The sequence below is a fragment of the Bubalus bubalis genome, chromosome 17 (genome assembly GCF_019923935.1).
Source record: "Bubalus bubalis isolate 160015118507 breed Murrah chromosome 17, NDDB_SH_1, whole genome shotgun sequence".
NCBI lineage: Eukaryota > Metazoa > Chordata > Mammalia > Artiodactyla > Bovidae > Bubalus > Bubalus bubalis.
Window position 1 is genome coordinate 6,252,816 of NC_059173.1, and position 25,562 is coordinate 6,278,377.

A 25,562-nucleotide genomic window follows, 5' to 3' on the forward strand; every position below is an offset into this window, starting at 1 on the left:
AAGCTCAGTGGGTGTTAGTGTTAGTCACTCGGTCAAGTCCAACTCTTTGCAACCCCATGGCCTGCAGCAGCCCACCAGGCTCCTCTCTCCATGGAATTCTCCAGGCAAGATTACTGGAGTGGGTTGCCACTTCCTTCTCCAGGGGATCTTCCCAACCCAGGGATCGAACCCAAGTCTCTTGCATCAGGGGGCAGATTCTTTACCATCTGAGCTAACAGGGAAGTTCTAAGGGAACCCTCTCTTGTTTTGCAGGCTGCCAAGGAGCTGAAATATCTAATCCCTCACCTTGAAATACCTACTCTTCTCTCAAAAGTACCCTGTACAACAGATAAGTGGAAAAACAATTGGGTTCTATTTCTACAACGAAACATTACCCAGCTATAAAAAAGGGACAAAGAATTGATACATATCATGACATGGGCAGACCCTGAGGACGCTGTTGCTGACGCTACACCAAGTGAAACACGGCACACGCGAAAGGACAAATAGTGTGTGATTCCATTCACATGAATTGCCTAAAATAGGGAAATCAATGGACATAGAAAGTGGAATAGAGGCTATCCGAAGGTGCAGGGAGGAGGAAACGGGAGTTATTGTTTAATGAGTACAAGAGCTTCTGTTTGGGATGATGAAAAGTTCTGGAAATAGTTGGTGATGGTTGTATAGTACAGTGTTATGAATATACTTATAACATCGCTAAAATATATCCTTAGAAATGGCTAAAATGGTAAGTGTTATATATGCTATGTGTATTTTGCCACAATAAATTTTTTTAAACTTTTATTGAAGTATAGTTGATTTACAATGTTGTGTTTATTTATTTATTTTTGGCCACACCCTGAGGCACGTGGGGTCTTAGTTCTCCAGCCAGGTATCGAACCTGCACCCCTTGCACTGATTGAAAGGCAAAGTCTTAACCACTAGACCACCAGAGAAGTCCCTAAAAAATGTTTGGGAGTGGGGGCGATGGGGGCTTCCTTAGTGGTTCAGTGGTTAAGAATCCACCTGCCAATGCAGGAGAGGCAGGTTCAGTCCCCGTTCCAGGAGGATCTCACATGTTGTGGAGCAACTAAGCCCTTGTGTCGTAACTGCTGAGCCTGCACTCTAGAGCCGCTACTCAGAAACGAGAGAATCCAGCGCAATAAGGAGCCTGTGCGCTGCAACCAAAGAGTCGTCTCCACTCACCACAGCTAGAGAAAAGCCCACACAGCAACAAAGACCCAGCACAGCCATAAAGAAACTTCCCTGCCCCAAAATTTTTTCAAGTGAACTAAGCTACTCTGGGGCTTCCCTGGTGGCTCAGACAATAAAAAATCTGTATGCACGCAGGAGATCCAGGTTCAATCCCTGGGCTGGGAAGATCCCCTGGAGAAGGGAAGGTCTACCCACTCCGGTATTCTTGCCTGCAGAATCTCATGGACAGAGGAGCCTGCTGGGCTACAGTCCATGGGGTCACAAAGAGTTGGACAAAACTGAGTAACTAACACTTTCACACAAGCTACTCTGAGCCACTCACAAGTTCATTCATTCATTCATTCCATAAATATTTACTAAGCACCAACAACAGACTAGACATGGTTCCAAGCACCGGGGAAGCAGAGGCAAAAAAAAGAGAGAGAGAGAGAGACAAAGACCCCTGCGAGCACGGAGGTGACAGGCTTGCAGGAGCCAGACAGTAAACAAGTAAATGCATTAATAAACCAGATAATTATAGATGGCAATGAACGAGGGAGGCTACAAACAGGGCGATGTGCTAAGAAGAGATGGGGAGGGAGGTTTTCTACTTTGAGACTGAGTTCTGGGCTGGGCTCCCTGCAGAGGCAGCTGGTCCCGAGTCCTACCGGAAGCAGCCATACAAACAGCTGGGGGAAGAGCAAATCCTAAGATAGGCTAGACGCCCTGTGTATAACATGTGTTTCCCTGTCTCTCTCTCCCCCACCTGATCCAGTCTTTCTGATGCTGGCCCCACTCTGGGAGGGTATGAGGGTCTGAGGCTGGATACAGACACAGCTAAGACTCAGGACCCTTACATAAGCATCTTCCAAGCCTCCCCATCAGAAAGGACTTGCCCGAGTCTAACTTCCTTCTCTCCTGCTGCAGGCAGGAGGAGAGAGACTCTTCAGAGAGGTGGCCCTTGCTCTGACCCGCCCAGCCATCACACCCTCTACAATCTCCAACTCTGTCACCTGAGACACACAATGGGAGAAAGGAACCCGATCACTAATACCAAGCAGTCACTGGCGGTGCAGCTCGCAAACCGTGATATAATTAAGTCCCAAGCTGGGGCTGGCCCATTAGCGCCTTTTAGATCATCCAGAGACAGTGGTTTCCTTAATGAAAGGCTCTTCATGACAAAATTGGGCTTCCATCCATCTCCATTATGGGGGGCAGTTTACCTGCTTATACACTCGCCACTCGCACTCCCTGGCAGGGGGTGGCGGTGACTTGAGGGTGCGGAATGGCTTTGCAGGCCCCAGGGTGCTGATAAACAGCCTGTCCTCGCCGCCAAGACAGACAGAACAGCCAATTCTCCTGGGGCCGGCTGTCTGCCAGTGTCTGGAGGATGAGGGTAGACGGAGATTTCTTGGGATGGGGCAAATGCTGGCCAAGACTAGAAGGTTCCTGCCTCGGGGAGTAGGTTCAGCCAAAGTGACGAGCAGGGCGACTTCAGCCCAGCAACTGGGAGATGGGATTTCCATCCCAGCCTAGTGGGGACACATGCTGGGTGCTGTGTGGCCCTCACTCCTGCTTTTATATTCATGAAACGAGGCATCTGCACTTCCTTGTTACTCTCACCACCCACTGACTCTACCGTTAAGATACTACCAGGATCTGGACGCCACCCCCCATCACCTCCTTCGTGGACGAGTTATCATTACCTTCATCATGATCTTCCCACCAAACTCCCAGTTTCTACTCATGTCCTCTTCCAGGCAGTTGTTCAGTCGCTAAGTCATGTCTGACTCTTTGCAACCCCATGAATCACAGCACGCCAGGCCTCCCTGTCCATCACCAACTCCCGGAATTCACTCAAACTCATGTCCATCGAGTCGGTGATGCCATCCAGCCATCTCATCCTCTGTCGTCCCCTTCTCCTCTTGCCCCCAGTCCCTCCCAGCATCAGGGTCTTTTACAATGAGTCTTCTCTTCTCATCAGGTGGCCAAAGTATTGGAGCTTCAGCTTCAGCATCAGTCCTTCCAATGGATATTCAGGGTTGATTTCCTTTTGGATTGACTGGTTGGATCTCTTTGCACTCCAAGGGACTATCAGAAGTCTTCTCCAACACCACAGTTCAAAAGCGTCAGTTCTTCAGCACTCAACCTTCTTTATGGTCCAGCTCTCACATCCATACATGACTCCTGGAAAAGCCACCAGAGGAAACTTTTTTGTTTTTTTAAACTTCATTGCAGTGAAATTCACATAATGGAGCAATTTCACTCCTAGGTATACACCCAAACGAACTGAAAATAGGTGTTTCAGCAAATTCTCATACACAAATACTCCTAGTAGCACCATCCACAATAACCAAAAGGTGGAGACCATCCAAATGTCTATCAGCAGGTGAATGGATAAACAAATGGAGCCTATCCATATATGTTACTTTTTTTTTTTTGGCCAGGCAATGCAGCTTATGGGATCTCAGTTCTCCAACCAGGGACCAAACCCAGGCCACGGCAGCGAAAGCCCAGAACAAGGGAACTGTAAGCTATCAGGGGACTCCCCATCTATCCATGTGATGGAATATTACTTGGCTGTAAAAAGGAGGCAAGTTGTGATACATGCTACAATGTGGATGAAGAGGGGCCTTTTTAAAAGCAGATCATGTGCCTCCTCTGCGTGGAACTATCCACTGGTCTCTTTGAATGACCTCCAGACTCTGTGCGAAGGTCTGTAAGGTCCTAACGCCCCCATTTCCTCTCTGACTTTTTTTCTATGTCTGCCCAACCCCCACACATCCCCCAGGTCCATCTAGCCAAAGCTATGGTTTCTCCAGTAGTCATGTATGGATGTGAGAGTTGGACCATAAAAAAAGCTGAGTGCCAAAGAATTGATGCTTTTGAACTGTGGTATTGGAGAAGACTCTTGAGAGTCCCTTGGACTGCATGGAGGTCAAACCAGTCCATCCTAAAGGAAATCAGTCCTGTTTATTCTTTGGAAGGATTGACGCTGAAGCTGAAGCTTCAATACTTTGGCCATCTGATGCAAAGAACTGACTCACTGGAAAAGACCCTGATGCTGGGAAAGATTGAAGGCAGGAGGAGAGGGCGAGGATGAGATGGTTGGATGGCATCACCAACTCGATGGGCGTGAGTTTGAGCAAGCTCTGGGATTTGGTAATGGACAGGGAGGCCTGGCGTGCTGCAGTCCATGGGGTTGCAAAGAGTCGGACATGACTGAGAGACTGAACTGATGCAGACTTTTCTCCTTAGGCAGCCCCTCCCTTTTCCCCAATCTTCTGTCAGCTCCCCCCACCAACACAGCCCCCTTTTGGGCATCAAAGGGTTCTCCTCTCCACCCTCCTGTTTGCTCAGACTCAAGTTCATTACACTGACTAATTGCTTCAAAGTCAGCGATTCCACCATCACTAATGGAAAATGTATCTGCAAGTAATAGATTAATTGGCCACTTGTGATCAGCTCTGAACCAGAGGATCACTGGGCACGCTGCACCCACCCAGCCCCTCCTTCCAGAGCCAGGAGAGGAAACCAGAAGCTGGACTCAAGGGGACTTTGGGGGAATCCAGAGTTTCACTGACCATCGCCCTGAGAAAGGCCTGCCAGTCAGTTCTGCCCCTAAGGAGACACATCCAACATCCTTTCCAAAACATTAAAATGCAAGTGTGTTAACTTGAAAAAAAATGAAAATTTTATCAGCGTAATTAGCCACCAAATATCAGAACTACAGTTTCCCCTTACCCCAGAAGGGCGGGGGCTTTCCTCAGAAGGTTTAAAGTCATTAATTAGAAAGTAAGAGTTACCCATTTGCACACTAGATATGTTCCATCGCTGCCTTTTCTCACTGAATCCTAGAGACAGCTCAGTTGTTGCTGGTGTTATCATTATCCCATTTTACAGAAGGGAAACTGGGCGCAGAGAGATGCAGCAACCTGCCCAAGGTCACAGTAAAGAAGGAAAAGAAGTGACCCAGGGGAAACTGCAGGTCTGCGTGACCTCCAAACCAGATCTTTCTTTTTTTTGGCCACACTACATGGCATGCAGGATCTTAGTCCCCTGACCAGGGTTGGAAGCTGTACCCCCTGCAATGGAAGCACAGAGTCTTAACCACTGAACTGCCCAAGAACTTCTCCAAACCAGATCTTTTCTCCTCTGCTCTAAGGACAGCAAATGAAAGGCCATGCATGGGCTAAATCTGGCCCAGGGCTTGTGTTTGTAAATAAAGTTTTATTGGAACACAGCCACACCCACTCATTTACATACTCTCTCTTCATCACAGCAGCTGAGTGAGTTCAATTCAGTTCAGTGGCTCAGTTGTGTCTGACTCTGCCACCCCATGGATTGCAGCACACCAGGCTTCCCTGTCCTCCCAGAGCTTGCTCAAACTCATGTCCATCACGTCGGTGATGCCATCCAACCATCTCATCCTCTGTCGTCCCCTTCTCCTCCAGCCTCCAATCTTTCCCAGCATCAGGGGCTTTTCCAATGAGTCGATTCTTCAAATCAGGTGGCCAAAGTATTGGAGTTTCAGCTTCAGCGTGATTAGTTAGGACGAAGTCTGAAATATGTATTATCTACCCTTTGCAGAAAAAGCTTGCAGACCAATGTCAGACTCAGTTACCCTTCCCAGTAGATGGGATTTGCACCTCAGCAAAGTGAGGGGGAAGAAAGCTGAGACAAGGGGCTGACATGAACCAGGCGATGCAGAGAGAAACCAGTCTGCAGGAAGATCTCTGTGAGCCTGGAAGCAGAGAAGGGAGCTTAGAATTGGGGAGAACAGAGGGAGACAAAGGAGGGCTTAGCAGGCACACAGCAGGCACTCAATAGATGCTTGGGAGATGGGGGATGAACAAGGCTGGTGTCTGAGAGGTGAAACTTGGCAGAGTTTGCCCCTCTGCCTGCCTGGTAACAGAGCACTCCCCATCTCCTTGCTGGTCGAGGAAGTTTTACAGGCTGCAGAGTTGCTGGAGGCTGTAAAAACATGAGGGCTTTTTTCCTTTAAGTCTCCCCTGTAAGTCACCTCAAAGCATTTCCCTGATCGATTGGCTCTTCTCCTCCTTGTAGGAGCCCTCCCCGGGGAACTGTTTGCCGAAAGGAATTGGCCAGTTTGCATTTAGTCACCTTTATCTGACCCAGGAGATAAATCTCTCTTAGTTTAGTTTTTCCACAGGGAGGGGGGATTCTTGGAGGCCCTTTGGTCACCAGCGAAAGCTGGAGATGCACTAATTCAGATGCTGATCATTCCAAATGGGAGCTGATAGGAGGGCCTGAGAGAGCCTTGTGTCCCTGGGAAAAGCAGGTTTCTCTAAGAAAAGGGACGGGGTTTATATAAAGGTGCATCTGAGCTGCCTTGAAGTATCAAGCTTCCCTCTGGGGATTCAAGTACATGGATGGTGGCCCCTGAATGTACCATCAGTGGGGGCACTGTGGTCAGGGAGAAAACAGGTCCCCTCTGTGAGAGTGACTTGAACCTGGGCGGAGAAGCTGTACGTGTACATGGTGTATCCAGGGCCGTGTGTCTGTGTCACAGGCTCCAGGTTTCCAGCTCAGCCACAGGATCTTGGGTGAACAGCTTCGCTTCTGAGCCTCAGTTTCTTCCCCTGTGAAATGGGCATAACGATACCAACCTCATAGCCCCTGATCTCCTAAAATGGTCTTGAAGATTCAACAAACTTCTGCATTTGAATAAAGGGCTCAGTTGAGTTCAGTTGCTCAGTCATGCCTGACTCTTTATGACCCCATGGACTGCAGCATGCTGGGCTTCCCTGTCCTTCACTGTCTCCCAGAGTTTGCTCAAACTCATGCCCGTTGAGTCAGTGATGCCATCCAACCATCTCATCCTCTGTCATTCCCTTCTCCTCCCGCCTTCAATCTTTCCCAGCATCAGGGTCTTTTCCAGTGAGTCAGTTCTTCCCATCAGGTGGCCAAAATATTGGAGCTTCAGCTTCAGCATCAATCCTTCCAATGAATAATCAGGACTGATTTCCTTTAGGATGGACTGGTTTGACTCCTTGCAATCCAAGGGACTCTCAAGAGTCTTCTCCAACACCACAGTTCAAAAGCATCAATTCTTCGGTGCTCAGCTTTCTTTATAGTCCAACTCTCACATCCATACATGACTACTGGAAAAACCATAGCTTTGACTAGATGGACCTTTGTTGGCAAAGTAATGTCTCTGCTTTTGAATATGCTGTCTAGGTTGGTCATAGTTTTACTTTCAAGGAGCAAGAGTCTTTTAATTTCATGGCTGCAGTCACCATCTGCAGTGATTTTGAAGCCCAACAAAATAAAGTCTGTCACTCTTTCCACTCTTTCCCCATCTATTTGCCATGAAGTGATGGGACCAGATGCCATGATCTTAGTTTTCTGAGTGTTGAGCTTTAAGCCAACTTTTTCACTCTCCTCTTTCACTTTCATCAAGAGGCTTTTTAGTTCCTCTTCACTTTCTTCCATAAGGGTGGTGTCATCTGCATATCTGAGGTTATTGATATTTCTCCCAGCAATCTTGATTCCAGCTTGTGCTTCATCCAACCCAGCATTTCGCATGATGTACTCTGCATATAAGTTAAACAAGCAGGATGACAATATACAGCCTTGACATACTCCTTTCCCGATTTGGAACCAGTCTGTTCAGCACACGACAAACTCTGAATAAAGTTTGCTATTCCTACTCCTGGGCTTCCCAAGTGTCTCAGTGGTAAAGAACCCCCATGCCAATGCAGGAGATGCAGGAGACGTGGGTTCAATCTCTGGATCAGGAAGATCCCCTGGGGGAGGAAATGGCAGCCCACTCCAGTATTCTTGCCTGGAGAATCCCATGGACAGAGGAGCCTGGTGGGCTACAGTCCATATAGATCACAAAGAATCAGACATGATTTAGCGACTAAACAACATTCCTACTCCTATTACTATTGTTACTGTTATTTGGCTGATGCGAAAAAGCAGAGGCTGTTATTCATGCACGTACCCTGCTAGATCCCCTCCCACCAGCACACGTGGTTGATGTAGACCACCACTCTCAGCTTCTGCATCCCCTAGAGAAAGTTATTCCTCTGGTGGTCAAATCCATCAGAAAGAACCCACTGGCATCCCCAAAGATGCACATTTTGTATCCAGAGATCCTGAACCCCCTCATGAATAAATTTCCTTCCATTCAAAGACCCTCCCCTTCCCATAAGGTTTTTCTGGGCTCAGGGCAGATCCTTTGAGATGCTGTAAAGTCAGCCTTTATGAAAAGGATAAAACTCTTGAATCTCTGCCTCCCCTTGGGGACAATCCATAGGTGACAACGTTTAACCCAAGGAGACCATCACAAAGTGACAGTGATGCATCAGACAGACCACCTTTCCAGTCTCAGATGTGTCCCTTTTTAGCCTGGTATTTAAATCTCTATAAGCCTCAGTTTCCTTGTCAGGAGAATGGGACCACTAGTTACATCAGCCTCATGGGATTATCAAGAGGTTAACAGAGATAATACATCACAAAACCCTGAACCTAGAGGCTATCACACTGCGCATGCCCTGGAAAGGGTATGATTATGAAGGATATCATTAACTAAGAGCTCCTGATTACACATAGAATGCCATGACTTTTAATTCCAGTTTGGCCACAGAATAACTGATGACCTTGGGCAAGTCCCTCTTGGCCTCAGTTTACCCCTCCTGCTCACCAAAGCCTCCCTCCCCTCTGGAAATCCACCACGCTACCATCCCCACCCGGTGTCAGCACCAAGTCTAAGCATCTTTGCTCCTGAATCTCTGCAAATCTCTGAATAGAAGAGCTGCTTACTCACTGTGTCTTTTTCACCAAGAGCAAAAAATCAGGGGTTTTTCGAAGCCAGGACTCACCCCATGTCCTCTGCTTCTTTGAAACACACACACACACACACACACACGCACACACATCCCTTGGCAGAAGAGCCATCGGCGGCTGCCTTCATCCTCCCCCCGCCCCCATCACGTGTTCATCCAGAAGTCCTTGTCAGAATATCCCCCCCGGGACCAGCAGGTGGGAAATGTCATTTTGGATCCATTACTAGAGCTCTAAGGTGCTTAGAGATGATCAACACCAATTCCGACTTCCATCCAGGGAGGAGGGGCGGCCAGAAGCAGCCCGCATCTTGGGCAAGCAGTCCTGCCGCGGCCACCCCAAGCTGCTGGGTACCACCGCCTGGGGAGGGCAGGCAAAGGGGGCTCTCCAGAGGCCAGGAACCCTCGCCACTCTGTGTCCTCAGACTTCCCTGCCACAGCTGATTTGAATAATTCAGCAATGCCAGGTCTCCTGGGCACTATTGTCTTCAGTGAAGGCAAATCAGTCGCCTGCTTGGCCTGTTAAGAGGGCCCCTGCCTGCTGCCTTTTTCTGTAAATCAGGATTAACGAGATGGCGAGGGGAAGCACCGGGCCCTGGGCAGAGATGCTGGCAACCGGCTCTCCTGGAGCTGCGGCTTCTGCCTCCGTGTCCTCAGGCGGCCTTCTGAGGCAGTCATCAACCTGTCGATCACAAGCTATCACCCGCCCTGCCAGCCCTCGCCTCGGCCCCTCTGCCGGCCCCCAGGGCTCCAGGGGAAAGAGAACGCAAGAGAGAGAGAGCTGTCTGCAAGGGGGCTTTGCCCCCTCACCCCCCCGGCTGCCCGGCAGGCTAGGCTGGTGTCAGGGGCTGGGCTCCTTTCCCGCCGGCTGCACCCAAGAGAGAGGTGTGGGGGAGGTTCTCCCAGCCTGGGGCTGACAGACAGCTTGTTAGGCTCCGAGACAGCGAGCATCCTGGGCCTGGCTCTTTGACAGCTGTCACTCACACAGGGGACAAAAACCTCAGGCCTCTCTCTGGTGACACCTTCCTCCCCCTCCTCCTGCCTTGTAGCAGCTAAACAGGTGGACTCTGGTTACCCCACTGCTAGGCTGTGTGATCTTGGGCAAGTCACTTAGCTTCTCTGGGCCTCAACTGCATTATTTGGAAAGTGGAGATAAAAACATTTATTTGCTGCACAGGTGGTCAAGAGGATTCCACAGTGTGTGAAATGGAAAGTGTTAGTAGCTCGGGGGTGTCCAACTCTTTGTGACACCATGGACTGCAGCCCTCCAGGCTCCTCTGTCCATGGGATTCTCTAGTCAAGAATGCCGGAGTGGGTAGCCATTCCCTTCTCCAGCGGATCTTCCTGACCCAGGGATCGAACCCAGGTCTCCTACATTGCAGGCAGATTCTTTTCTGTCTGAGCCCCCAGGGAACCCCATTCCAAGGTACATAGGCTTGTAAATTCCTACCACCAGCCAATGTCCAGCCCACAATCATGTATCATCATATCATACTCATATCATTTTCATTATTAACTCTAGAATTGTGCTGCTCAAAGTATGGTCCACGTGCTGTGCCAGGTCACAAACTATCACCTTTGCATAGTGAGGTATACACAGAGAAAGAGAGTAAATGTTAAGAAACGTTTATAATAATTCAACAAGAATTTTACATCTCTTGAATCTAATGATTAAAAAAGCAAGGGCTTGGACTTTGTAGTTCTTTTTGATTTTTCATTTCGTCTTTATAAAATTCATTTTTTACTGGATTTTACAAGTGTCCGTCTGCAACAAATAGGAAATTTTGTTAAGAAGAACACTGGTCCTTCAGCACAGGTAGCCTGAGAAGCAGGATTCTAGATACTCTCATGTCACACAGATCCCCTGGAGAGCTTGTTAAAATAGTTTCTGATTCAGCAGATCTGAGTGTCACCTAAGAGTTTGTAGCTTTTTTTCCTTCCTGGGGGAGGACAGGGAAAGGGGTTTCCAGCTTTCCAAGTGGGGCTAGTGGTAAAGAACCTGCTTGCCAATGCAGGAGACATTAGAGACATGGGTTTGATCCCTGGGTCAGGAAGATCCCCTGGAGGAGCACACAGCAACCCACTCTAGTATTCTTGCCTGAAGACTCCCATGGACAGAAGAGCCTGGTGGGCTACAGTCCATGGGGCTGCACAGAGTAAGACACGTCTAAAGCGACATAGCATGCATGCACATTTGGGGGGGTTTGACTGCCCTATGCAGTATGCAGAACTTCCCTAACCGGGGATCCAACCCACGCCCCGTGCAGTGGAAGCTCCGTCTTAACCACTGGACCACTGGGGAAGTCCGAATGTGCATCTCTAACAAGAGCCCAGAGGATGCTGAGGAAGCTGGTTCAGGGACCGAATGGGGGGAGTGATGGGGGAAAGTATGGAGCATCCTCGCTGATGCTTTATCCCCTACCTGATCCGACTTCACTCCCTCAGGTTCCCCCAACACCCAGAGATGCTGCCCCCTAGTCTTTTCACAGATGAGTACTCACCAAGGCCTCCAGACCCAGAGACTACAACTCAGAACCCACTGCAGAACCAGAGGCACTTGTCAGAACTCCCAACAGCAGCAGCAGCCAACGACTAACACGCATCCAGGAGGTACCTTGTGCCAGGCTCTAGGATGCCCCACCCCAGCTGCAAGTCTCTCTCTGCACGTCCTTGAGGCGTGGGCGTGTACATGCGTGGTTGCTTGGTCACGTCCGATTCTTTGCAGTCCCATGGACTCCTCATGCAGTCCACCAGGCTCCTCTGTCCATGGGATTTCCCAGGCAAGAATATTGGAGTGGGTTGCCATTTCCTCCTCCACAGGATCTTCCCCACCCAGGGATCGAACCTGCATCTCCTCTGTCTCCTGGATTCCAGGCAGATTGTTTACCCACTGAGCCATCAGGGAAGCCCTTGAGACACTGCCAGTCAAACCCCAGCAGGCTGCCAGGCAATCTGCACACAACCAAAAGCAGTTACTGTCACCCTCCTGTACGACTGCTTCCACCTCATAGCAACTCTTTAAGCTAAAGGTGTATGTGTTAGCTATTGCTGTGTAACAAATCAACACAAAAACTAGCAACTTAAATCCTGGGCTTCCCTGGTGGCTCAGCAGTAAAGAACCTGCCTGCCATTGCAGGAGACACGAGGCTGATCCCTGAGTCGGGAAGATCTCCTGGAGAAGGAAACGGCAACCCACTCTAGTATTCTTGCCTGGGAAATTCCATGCACAGAGGAGCCTGGTGGGGCTGCAGTCCATAGGGTTGCAAAAAAGTCAGACACAATTTAGCAACTAAACAACAGCAAAGGAAAATCCACTGTGTCCCTTGAGTCTGTGAGTCAGCTGGTGCTTCTGCTTGTCCGGGTCTGCCTGGACATACACGGGCTGGCTCTCTTATGCCTCTGTGGTCACCTGCTCCCGGGTGTTTTAGAACAGTCTCAGCTGGGACAGCTCGTGTCTGCTCCATGCGGCCTCTCATCCTCTAACAGGTTAGCCTGATTCTCCTTCTAAGGTTCAAGGAACAGAGTGAACACAGCCTCTTGGGACCTGGGCTCAGAACTGTCAGATCATCACTTTCACTATATCCTATTGGCCAAAATAAGTCACATGGACAGTTCGAAACCAAGGGGTGGGAGGAAAGACTCCACCTGGAAACAGGAGCTGTAAAGTCACGTTCCAAGGAACATAAACACAAAGAGAGGGGGAGGTTCAGGGCCATCTTTTGTAGGTTTATCCTTATCTCTCTTTCTAGAGGAAGATACTGAGGGTCAGAGAGGCTCAGAGACTCGCTTGAGGTCAGACAGCAGTGAGAAAGGGACCAAGCCAAGCTCTGCCGGACTCGAAAATGTGCTCTGAACCACAGCCAGACTGCTCTGTGTGCAAAAAGGGAGAGAGAGAGAGAAAAAAATACATTTTGGTAACTCAATTCACCAAAGGAAGAGGATTTTCAAATATTTTGACATCTCCAGTGGAGGTCTCTGCCTGCTCGGGCTCCTGTGCCACCCCCTGCCCTCTAATCACAGGCCTGTTTTCCATCACCTGCTCTCCTCTTCCCTCCTGGGCCTTGCAGCTTCAGGCAATTTATCTTTCCCTCTCTTTTTTAATGGTCTCTTTAACACAAGGGTTTTCTAACAAGACAAATTGAAGGGCTTGGGCAGAGCTCGCGTGTGCTCGTGGGAAGGTGCGCAGTGAGGAGTAGAAGGGAGTCCAGAGAAGGGACTGGCACAGACTGGGTGGTCCCCAACTCGAAGAACTGGGGAATTATGTCTTGTCAGGCACCTTGCCCATCCTTGTCCCAAAAGTCTAGGGCTCTTGTCCTGGCTTCCCCAGATTCCCACGGTCCCAAAACTGTCCAGGGAAACCCTCTGGGGTAAGCTGCAGCAGATGGCTAATCTAGAAACTCAAGCAGTCCAGAAAGCTTTATTTTTTTTGTAATTGAGTATAATATCTATAGGGCTTCCCTGGTGGTTCAGTGGTAAAGAATCTGCCTGTCAATGCAGGAGACTCTGGCTCAATCCCTGGGTGGGGAAGATCCCCTGGAGTAGGACATGGCAACCCATTCCAGTATTCTTGCCTGGAAAATCCCATGGACAGAGGAGCCAGGTGGGCTACAGTCCAGGGGCCACAAGAGTCAGACATGACTTAGCAACTAAGCACAGCACACATAATTTCTATATAAGCCTATGCTCTACCAAGTGATAGAAATATAGTTACTGTTCATTTAGGGTCCTCTGCCTCCTTTCTCCAGGGCTATGTCTAAATTCTGGAGAGAATCTTCCCCAGTGGCCCCATGTTCCCTTTATTTCCCACCTAACTCTATCGTGCAGCCCAAGGAGTCTTTTCCAGTCTCAGAGATAGGACCACTTCACTTTTCCATCCTTCCAAATCTTTTGTCATATGCCCAGTCCTTGGCCGGCTTTTAAAACTCAAAAGCCAAGACTGGATTCCTTCTTTATCTGAGTTCTGCTGTGTCATTCTTTCCCTGAGGCATGCCGCATTGTCCGGCTGCTGCCTGAGTGAGGAGACGGGCCACAGGACAGAAATAAATGCACAGAATTTTTTTTTTTTTAAAGAGGAACTAAGTTAATATTTTCCTACCAGGCTGTGAAACACTGTGTTCGTGTGAGTTGCCTTTTTCATCTCTCACGATTTTCTCAGTGACCCTACAAGAAATAATCAAATGTCCCCATTTTATAGACAAAGAAACAAAGTCAGAGAGGTTGGATGACTTGCTAGACCCAAACCCAAGGAGGGTGGCATTAAGTGGCACACAACCCCGTGTTTTCTTCTTTTTTTTTTTTTTTGCTTTTTAACAGGAGGGGTTTTTCATTTAATTTTTTAATTTTTTTTTTTTTTGACTGCTCTGGGTCTTTGTTGCTCTGTGGGCTTTCTCTACCACACAATTGCACTCATCTCACATGCTAGTAAAGTAATGCTCAAAATTCTCCAAGCCAGGCTTCAGCAATATGTGAACCGTGAACTTCCTGATGTTCAAGCTGGTTTTAGAAAAGGCAGAGAACCAGAGAACAAATTGCCAACATCCGCTGGATCATGGAAAAAGCAAGAGAGTTCCAGAAAAACATCTATTTCTGCTTTATTGACTATGCCAAAGCCTTTGACTGTGTGCATCACAATAAACTGTGGAAAATTCTGAAAGAAATGGGAATACCAGACCACCTGATCTGCCTCATGAGAAATCTGTATGCAGGTCAGGAAGCAACAGTTAGAACTGGACATGGAACAACAGACTGGTTCCAAATAGGAAAAGGAGTACGTCAAGGCTGTATATTGTCACCCTGTTTATTTAACTTATATGCAGAGTACATCATGAGAAACGATGGACTGAAAGAAACACAAGCTGGAATCAAGATTGCCGGGAGAAATATCAATAACCTCAGATATGCAGATGACACCACCCTTATGGCAGAAAGTGAAGAGGAACTAAAGAGCCTCTTGATGAAAGTGAAAGTGGAGAGTGAAAAAGTTGGCTTAAAGCTCAACATTCAGAAAGCAAAGATCATGGCATCCGGTCCTATCACTTCGTGGGAAATAGATGGGGAAACAGTGGAAACAGTGTCAGACTTTATTTTTCTGGTCTCCAAAATCACTGCAGATGGTGACTGCAGCCATGAAATTAAAAGACGCTTACTCCTTGGAAGGAAAGTTATGACCAACCTGGATAGCATATTCAAAAGCAGAGACATTACTTTGCCAACAAAGTTTCGTCTAGTCAAGGCTATGGTTTTTCCTATGGTCATGTATGGATGTGAGAGTTGGACTGTGAAGAAGGCTGAGCACCAAAGAATTGATGCTTTTGAACTGTGGTGTTGGAGAAGACTCTTGAGAGTCCCTTGGACTGCAAGGAGATCCAACCAGTCCATTCTGAAGGAGATCAGCCCTGGGATTTCTTTGGAAGGAATGATGCTGAAGCTGAAACTCCAGTACTTTGGCCACCTCATGCGAAGAGTTGACTCACTGGAAAAGACTCTGATGCTGGGAGGGATTGGGGGCAGGAGGAGAAGGGGACGCCAGAGGATGAGATGGCTGGATGGCATCACTGACTCGATGGACGTGAGTCTGAGTGAACTCCGGGAGTTGGTGATGGACAGGGAAGCCTGGCGTGCTGCGATTCATGGGGTCACAGAGAGTCAGACACGACTGAGCGACTGATCTGATCTGATCTGATCTGGGCTTTCTCTAGTTGCAGAGCACAGGCTCTAGAGCACAAGGGCTTCAGTAGTTGCAGCTCACCAGCTCTTGAGCTTGGATTCAGCGGTGGTGGCACTCAGGCTTAGTTGCCCTGTGGCATGTGGGATCTTAGTTCCCGGACCAGGGATTGAACCCGTGTCTCCTGCATAACCACTGGACCACCAAGAAAGCCCACACCCCCGTGTTTTCTGGCCCCAAGTCAGCACTCCGCCCACAACTGTATTACTTCCCTGTGTCTTCTGTCTTCTTTACCTTCTGAAATCTGTTTTCTTCGAGAGTTTTCCCCCTGCCACTGAAAGGGTACAGTATTATGACACAATTAGCTTTCTCTGGGCATCTTAACCAGACATAAGAATTCTCCTAAGCTAAAGGAAGCTTCTCCTAAACTAAAGGAAACGTTGTTGAGAGAACTTTGAGAGAATCTTAGAGAACTTGAGAGAAATTTAGGCATAGGCATAAGTGGGTGAAAGGTCAGTAAACTAATCAAATATTCCTGAAATTATACACCAAAGTTTCACCCACAGGTGAGTTGGACCTTCTGGATGAGAAGGATCAGATACAGAAGGTAAGAGAAACAGATGGACACACAGACAGAAGGCCAAGCAGGAGACAACAACCAGAGTGACCCAACCCATCCTCTCCCGACACAGGAGCTCCCCAAGGAGTGTCAGCTTCGAATTCAATACCAGCTCTAGAAGCTTATTAAACCTGAACTCCCAATGAAGAACAGATGGGAAATGGAAGGAAAGCAAAGTTCAAAATATGCTTTCCATATTTCTTGTCTAAATGAAAAAAAAAAAAAGTTGTCAGGAACCACTGATTGCCTGCTGCAAGGGGTTATCTGTACCCAGTGAATTCCCAAGTCAGCAAAGGGTATCTCCTCTCGGATCCAGGCTTGTCTACCACAAGCAGATGCCTGAGAGTGCAGGCAGCCACCCCACCCAGTCCCCCAGACTCGGAGGGTCCACCACATGAGAAGGGAAGAGTTCAGACCTCAGAGGCATGCAAACCTGGGTTCAGATATTAATTTTTACGTACTTGTTTGTTTGCGCTGGGTCTTTGCTGCCACATGAGATCTTTGGGTGTGGCCTGTGAACTCTCAGTTGAGCCATGTCCCTGACCGAGGATTGAACCCCAGCCCCCTGCCTTGGGAGTGTGGAGCCTTAGCCACTGGACCACCAGAGAAGCCCCTGGGTTCAGATTCTGAACCTGCCATTCTCTGTGTGACTTTGAGCAAGTTGTTCAACCTCTCTGGGCCTTGGTTTCCTCATCTGTAAAGTCCGCTTTTTTATTTTTTTTTTAATATTTGTCTATTTGGCTGCACTGGGTTGTAGTCACAGCATGCAGGATCTTAGCTGAGTCATGTAAGCCCTTAGTTGAAGCATGTGGGTCTAGTTCCCCAACCAGGGGTCAAACCCGGGCCCGCTGCATTGGGAGCACAGAGTCCTAGCCACTGGACCAGCAGGGAATCCCCTGTAGGGATCTTTAATGATTTAAATAAATTAATGTAGAGTCATGGTCGTATGGTCGCTACTAAAATAAGACATGGTGGTTGTAGCAGAAACGGTATGATGTGCTCACCAAATGCTACCTCATATTCATCTTTCCTGGACACATAGAAAATCACCCTTCCTAGCCTCCTTCCAGGTAGCTAGGGTCACGTGACTGGTTCTGAGTGGAGGTCACAAGCATCACTTTCAAACGGAGGAACTTCTCTTGCCCCCTGTTAATATAGGAAGCCTCCTGTTGAAATGCAGACACATATTCAAGGGGCCTAGATCACTGAGTCACCATGTGGAACACAGCTGCCCAGGCCCACAGTGGAATTTACAGGGGCAAAAAAGTGAACTTTGCTTATGAGGAGTTTTTGTTGCAGTAACCTAGCCTTTCCTGACTCATTCAGCCGTCGTTGGTATCCATGTTGTGTCGTATCAAAGTTTATGCACGCTCGTGTGCGTACTCAGTTGCTCAGTTGTGTCTGACTCTGCGGCGCCATGGACCGCAGCCCGCCAGGCTCCTCTGTCCATGGGATTTCCCAGGCAAGAATATTGGAGTGGGTAGCCATTCCCTTCTCCAGGGGGTCTTCCTGACCCAGAGATTGAACCCTGGTCTCCTTCACTGCAGGCAGATTCTTTACTGTCTGAGCCACCAGGGAAGACCAAAGGCTCGCATTTAAATTCCAACAGGTTAACTAACAGATCCACATGGAATGTATGGATGGCTTTATTCAGATCCCTGTTGGGAGCAGGGGGATTATATGGCAGGTCGATTTGGAGGGAAAGGGGGTAGAAAGAGTTTATCGCAGGGAACCATAAGCATCTGTCCAAACCCAATCATTTCAGAGCATCCCAGGTCTCTCATATCGAATAGATGGTGCTTGCCTAATATCCATTCCTGCTCCTCAACCCCCGCTCCATCCTTTGTACCCACAACTCTTAATCACCTGGCATTATTTTGCTCTTCTTGGCCACACTCTGGCCCCTCATACCTGATGGCAGAGGTGTAGCTGCTCTAGTTTTGACCTTGGACACAGCCAACATGTAAGACTCTATCTCAGTCAGCACCTGCCCCACCACACTCCCATCCTTGGTGCCTCACTGTGGCATGGACCGGTATCTCACAAGTGGGGCTTGGACACATTGGTTCAAAAAAAAAATTTTTTTTCTTGGCATAATTGAGCCAGAAAGTCTACATCCCAGGATCATCATGTCTAGAATCAAAGAGGTGCAAAATCAAAGTGCTATAGTAGTTGAGGATAGAGTGCTAAAATATCAAAGAACACTAAACCCCCTGAATCATAAAGAAACCACAGAACTACAGATCCCAGCTGAGCCTAAGTGGAAATTTAACATGTTAGGCCTGCTCTACCCTCAGGCAGCTATTTGCATGAACTGCAGTGCTTGAGGGCTGGGAGCTGGAGGAGGTGCAAGACGATGTGTGCTCAGGATCCAGGAGGGCAGTAGACAAGGCGGGGTGGTCCCTGACTCCTCTGGTACCTAGAACCACACCTGGAGAGCTTTGCGGTGTTTCTTGTGAAGCTTCCCTTGAGTCAGGCTCCTCTGAGTCCTCTTCTCAGCTAGATCTTGTCCTTAGCACCCGTTCTTGCTGGACCCACATCACCCAGTTGTAGTAAGAATCCTGTCAAGTCATTGAGAGAATCCCTTATCCTTGATATCTGGCCCCCTGGCCTGCCTTCAGCAAGAATCCCCTCTACCATTGGGATTTCCATGGTGGTCCAGTGGCTAAAACCCCACAGTCCCAATGCAGGGGGCCCAGGGTTCAGTCCTTGGTCAGGAAACTAGATCTCGCATGCCTCAACTAAAGATCTCCCACGTGGTAGTGAAGAGCCTGAGTGCCGCAATTAAGGCTTCCCTGGTGGCTCAGATGGTAAAGCATCTGCCTACAATGCAGGAGACCTGGGTTCGATCCCTGGGTTGAGAAGATCCTCTGGAGAAGGAAATGGCAACCCACTCCAGTACTCTTGCCTGGAAAATCCCACGGACCGAGGAGCCTGGTAGGCTACAGTCCTTGGGATCACAGAGTCGGACATGACTGTGCGACTTCACTCCCTTTCACACAGCCAAAAACAGAATCCCCTCTATCCTTGATGTCTTCTCTTAGTCATTGACCATTCACACCACTACCCCCAAACTACTCCTTGGCTAAAAATTCTCACTGTTCTTTCCGTCTCCCCTATCAGAAGAGCCTGAAGAAAGTCTTACTTACTACTTGCACCAGTGCCAGAATAATTGTTTCTTTAACATTCTTCAACGAGTGCATTGTGAGAGTCAAACTTTGTGTGTGTGGAATAGTTTTTCAGACGAAATCCAGTAAGTAGAATGGATGGAGTTGTTCAGCTTGAACACAGGAGGGGAATGTGAAGTCCTTCAATTCTTATGTAATCCAAGAATAATAAATGCTGGAGAGGATGTGGAAAAAAGGGAACCCTTCTACAATGTTGGCAGGAATGTAAATTGGTGCAGGCACCATGGAGAACAGCATGCGGGTTCCTTAAGAAACTAAAATAGAGCTACCATATGATCCAGCAATCCCACCCATGGGCATATATCCAGAGGAAACTATGCATCGAAAGGATGTATGCACCCCAACGTTCATAGCACCATTTACAACAGCCAAGACATGGAAGCAACCTAAGCGTCCATCGACAGAGGGATGGGAAAAGAAGACGTGGTGTATATATACAGTGGAATATTACTCTGTCGTTAACAATAATGGAACACTGCTATTTGCAGCAACATGGATGGACCTAGAGATGATCATACCAAGTGAACTAAGTAGGAGAAGGAGGAATATCCTATGACATCCTTCACATGTGGAATCTAAAAATCAGTGATACAAATGAACTCATTTACAAGTAAGAAACAGACTCACTGATTTAGAGAATAAACTTAAGGGTTGTGAGAGGGGTGGAGAATGGGGGGAAGAGACAGTTAGGGATTTGGGGATGGACATGTACACACTGCTGTATTTAAAATAGATAACCAACAAGGACCTACTGTATTAACAGAGGGAACTCTGCTCAAGTCATATGGCAGCCCGGATGGAAGGAGAACTTGGGGGAGAATGGACATGTATATGTACGCTTGTATCCCTTTGCTGTCCACCTGGAACAATCACAACATTGTTAATCGGCTATAGCCCAGTGTAAAATAAAAAGTTTTTTTTTAAAAAGGTAAAGTTGCTGACCGTCTGCCTGCCATAGTGCCAACGTGCAATATTGATGAATCAGGAGCCGGGCCTGGAACTGGATGTGGGTCCAAGCGCCCAGAATATTCAAGCACTCCCTTGCTGTTCCCTGATGCCATCACTTGGCTTTACACTGTGATTCTTCTACTGTGGGGCACTTGTGCCAACGTGAATTTCCACTGCCGCCCGCATACCGCAACCTGGGCAGACAAGCCTCCTGCCTAGAACCATTTTCCAGGCCCCAGTGAGGACAAACAGGCCGCCACCACTACACAGGGACTTCGTGGGACAAATGAAGGACCTGCACCCCACCAACATCTGGAAGGAGGCAGCCTTCAATCTCCACTCTCCTCCTATCAGAGGCAAGAGCCGCTTCTCACTCAAGCCAATTGAAAAGAGCAACATTTAGCTAACCTCCAGTCCCCCAAAGCCCAACCTGGACATTTGGGGAACCAGGGACATTTTTCTCAATAAATATCTTCTCCCCAGAGCGAGACAGCCTGCCCGTCCTCATTGCCCTTGGAAAAGCTTGTCTGTTAGATGTTCTGAGCTGCCGAGTACCTTCCTGGTTAAACATTTATTCTGCAGCTTTTGTGGATAAATAGATCCATACATGTGTCTGCATGGTTAGGATTAAATATTAAGAAGATGCACAGGCAGAAACCTGGTCAGCCTGAATGAGATGAACCTTGGGGCACAAATGGCGGATCTGAGTGGGGAGGAAGGGGGAGTGATTAAGAGCATCAATGTGGCCCTTCAGGTCCTGGGCTGCCCAAGTAGAAAGAAGCCCTAATGTGGCTCTTACCCCTTTCTTTCCTCTCTTCCAGCCTTTTCCCTCCTTGCTTTCTCCTCCCTCCAAGGCGTGGAGGAGCCGCCTTCCCTTCCAGCATTCACCGCACCACTCCAAATCTGACTGCCTTTTACAATTTTATTTGATTAGGTTTTACGAGCTGACTCGCTTGACGACGTGGCACAAGTTGCCGGATATGTCAGAGGCCTGGTGGAGACCGGAATTGAAATGATTCTAATTACATGTGATAATTTTTGCATTCTAACATAAAACAGTTACCCCCCCACCAAAAAAAAATCCCATTACAATGGTTAAAAGACAAATCATTTAGCAAGTCTCTTTCTTTATTACTTTATTAGACAATTTACAAGGCAACATTTTGAACATTGGGATCGGGTGATGGCCCAAGGCTATCCAACTGTAAGTTGCAGTAAGAAAAGGGAGTTCATCTCTTGTCATTAGTCAGAAAGTCAAATGCAATCATGGGGACTCCATTTGGCTTGTCAAATTAGCCGCTGTTTCAAGTCATTAGCATGGCGGAGCATTGCAGGCATGGAGAGCAGGCCCCCAGCTCTGGAAAGCAGCAGTGAGAAGCCACCCAAGATGCTTGGATCACCTCCTCCAAGCAGCCTCCAAACATCCCAAATCCCAGCCTCCGCAACTATGGGAACACCATTGTCTATTGTCTAAGCCCCCCATGTATGGTATTCTGTTATGGCAGCCTGAGCAGACTAAGACACTGACTGATACACCCTCACTTTACAAGTGAGGAAACCAAAGCTCAGAGAGTCAGAGATGCTTGACCAAGGTAGCGTGGCATGAGAACAGCACGGAGACTTTATTGACACCAGGGGGACCAGCGTTTGTTTTCTGGCTGCGACGGTCACCTTTATGTGTCAGCTTGACAAATCTTCAGGGATGCCCAGACAGCTGGTCAGACACTACTTCTGGGGATGTCTGTGAGGGTGTTTCCAGAAGACACTGGCATTTGAATCGACAGGGTGAGTAAAGCTCATCCTAACCCACGCAGGTGGGCATCACCCGACCCACCGAGGGCCAGAAGAGAACAGAAGGGCAGAGGGAAGGCCAATTCACTCTCTCTGCTTGAACCAGGGTGTCCACCTTCTCCTACCCTTGGATATCAGCCCTCATGGTTCTTAGGCCTTCAGACTTGGACCTGGACTAACCCTAACCCCTGGTTCTCAGGACCTTTGGGTTTGGACTAGAACCATACTGCCAGCTTTTCTGGGCCTCAGTCTTGCAAACAGCAGACTAGGGGACTTCTCAGCCTCCATAATCATGTGAGCCAATCCTTCATAATAAATCCCTATCTATCTAGTTATCTATAAATCTATGGATATATCTAATCTATACCTACCTACCTACCCCTATCTAGCTCATCTATCTGTCTATATATAGATTTATTCCCCAATGGCTCAGTGGGTAAAGAATCTCCCTGCAGTGCAGGAGACACTGGAGATGCGATTCTATCCCTGAGTGGGAAAGATCCCCTGGAGTAGGAAATGGCAACCCACCCAAGTATTATTTCCTGGGAAATTCCATGTACAGAGGAGCCTAGCAGGCTACAGTCCAAAGGGTTGCAAAAGAGTCAGACACGACTGAGCAACTAAACAGACACACGCAGATCTATTGATTTAGCTCATCTATGTACCTACCTACCTACCTATCCATCTATCTACCCTATTGGTTCTCTTTCTCTGGAGATCCCTGACTAACACACGAGCTCTGCTGATCACTGGCTGTACTCCTTTGGGCAAGTGTCACAGGTGGGTCCCCAGCAAGCAGATGTTACCATGCAGTCTGTTCAGTAGAAAGTGCTCTTGGGGTCGGAACTCAAGGACAAGGGGAGAAGGAAGCAGAATTGGGAAGAGGAAGAAGGTGAGCTCTGACGATGGTCCAACAAAGGTCTCACTGGACCCCACACAGAGCCCTGGAGCCAGCATGGCCTCTCAGAAGCATCTCGAATTAGGACAATGGGTCAGGACTTTATCGTCCCACATCTATTGGTCACTGGATGATGTCCACCCCCAGAAGAGAGTGACCTTGCCGAGTCAGCCCCTAAAGAGGGCACCACTCCTGGAGTGAAAGAACAAACCCTTCCTTCCCTCAAGTGGAGCAGGTTGTATGCCCCAGCATCCAACATGGCAAGTTACTTAAATGGTCTGAACCTCAGTCTTCAGCTGCAACATGGGGCAAGCAGCACATACAGATTGCTGATACAATGGAGGTGATTGGTTGATGCTTAACAATACACCGGGCCTGAGGTTATGAGCTTTACATGCACTTCAGCTCACGGGTATATTTGAGGAGTGAATGAGGTAAAACATGTAAATGCTTAAAATACTGCCTGGTATACCATTATTGTCATATATATTGTAGTAACTATTATATATATATATATATATATATATATGTCTGGGAGGCCCTGCACTGGGTCTTCTTTGCAGTGCATGGGTTTCTCTAGTTACAGTGTCCTGTGGTACACGGGACCCTAGTTTCCCGACCAGGGATCGAACCTGCATCCCCTGCATTGGAAAGAGGATTCTTAACCACTGGACCACCAGAGAAGTCCATCCTCTACTATTATATTAAATATCATGCACTTATATGACTGCAGCCGTCTCTTTACCGGCCTCACAGTAGCCAGAAAGAGCTCTCAAAAAGGCCAGTATCGCTAGGTTACTCCCCAGCTCCGAATCCTTCCAAATACATCCCTATGACTTTCTAGACACAGCCCATCCCCAAAAGCGTTTGCTAATCTCGGCCCCTCTATGCCTCACACTTCCCCAGCCTCGTGGTCAAGTGGATTTAACGACATTCTATAACCTTATACCTCTGAGCCCTCACACATGCCATTCCACCCGGAATACATACCTGATCGCCTCCCCCATATGATGAATTCCAACTTCTTTCTCAAGACTCAACTCAGGTATCACCGTCTTTCGGAAGCCCTCTCCACGCTTCAGGCTGGTCGAACGCTGTTCCCGGACCCCTGCCACCCTCTGGGCTTGCTCCAATCGCGCTACATACACACACTGCTGTGTTTATTTGTATTTGTTTTTGGCTGTGCTGGGTCTTTGTTGCTGCATGCAGGCTTTCTCTGATTGCAGATAGTTTGGGCTGCTCTCTAGTTGCAGCGTGTGGGCTTCTCATTGTGGTGGCTTCTTTCGCTGCGGAGCGCAGGTTCTAGGTGCACAGGCTTCAGTAGCTGTGTCTTGCTGGCCCTTGAGCATGCAGGCTTCAGTCATTCTGACTCACAGGCTCAGTAAGTTGCAGTGCACAGGGTTAGTTGCTCCATGGCATGTGGAGTTTCCCCAGGCCAGGGATCGAACCCAAGTCTCCTGCACTGGCAGGTGGATTCTTATCCTCTGACCCACCAGGAAAGACCTACCTGGATTCTGATTATCCACTGGACACCATTCTGTCTACCCCACTGGACACTGGGTTCTATGAAGCCAAAGCAAGAGTCTTTTGGGATTCCAAAAGAAAACTGTCCAAGAATTAAAAAAAAAAAATTCTCCATTCCCAGCCCTCATTTCAGGGTTGTGGGGTGGGAGGCTGGCACACAGAGTGGGTGATCAGGAAACACTCACCGCATGAAGGAATCTTTCTAGGAAAAGCCCAGGCCTTTCTAGGATAAGTGCGGGGACTTTTCTCCACGTCTCAACGGAACCTACCTAGAAATTCAATTTGAAACCCATGAAAATTGGCTGCAAATTTACTAACCCCTAGAGATGCAGATGAGCGAAACCAGGCAAATGGCTTCTATTGTCATCCGTAACGGCTGTTGTGTTTTGAATAAGCATTTTTATAACTTGCAGACTGGGCCACGTGCTCGCAAGACCTGGAAGCAAGGAGGTCTGCCGTCCAGTGTCCCTCCTGGCTCCTGTGGGCTGCGTGTCCCTGAGAGAGTCACCTTCCTGCTCAGAACCTAGGATTCTTCCCACGTAAAATGAGAGCTGGCGCTGAGCTGAGCTCTAAACACAGACCTCCCGCTCCAAACAAACATGCAACTTCCCCGCGGTCCACTGGTTAAGAATCTGCCTTCCAACGCAGGCGACAAGGGTTCCATCTTTGTTTCCAGGAAGATTCCACATGCCGAGGTGCACTAAGCCCGTGGGCCACAACTACTGAGCTGGCGCACCCAGAGCCCGTGCTCTGCAACAACAGAAACCACCATGGTGAGAAGCCTGTGCCCCTCAACAGAGAGGAGCCCCAGCTTGCTGCAACTACAGAAAAGCCTGAGGGCAGGAACGAAGACCCAGAGCAGCCAAAAAAATTAATTTTTAAAAAAAGAATGGAATTTCTTTAAAAAAAAAAAAAGCATGATTTCTACAGCTCTTTAGCTCATCAA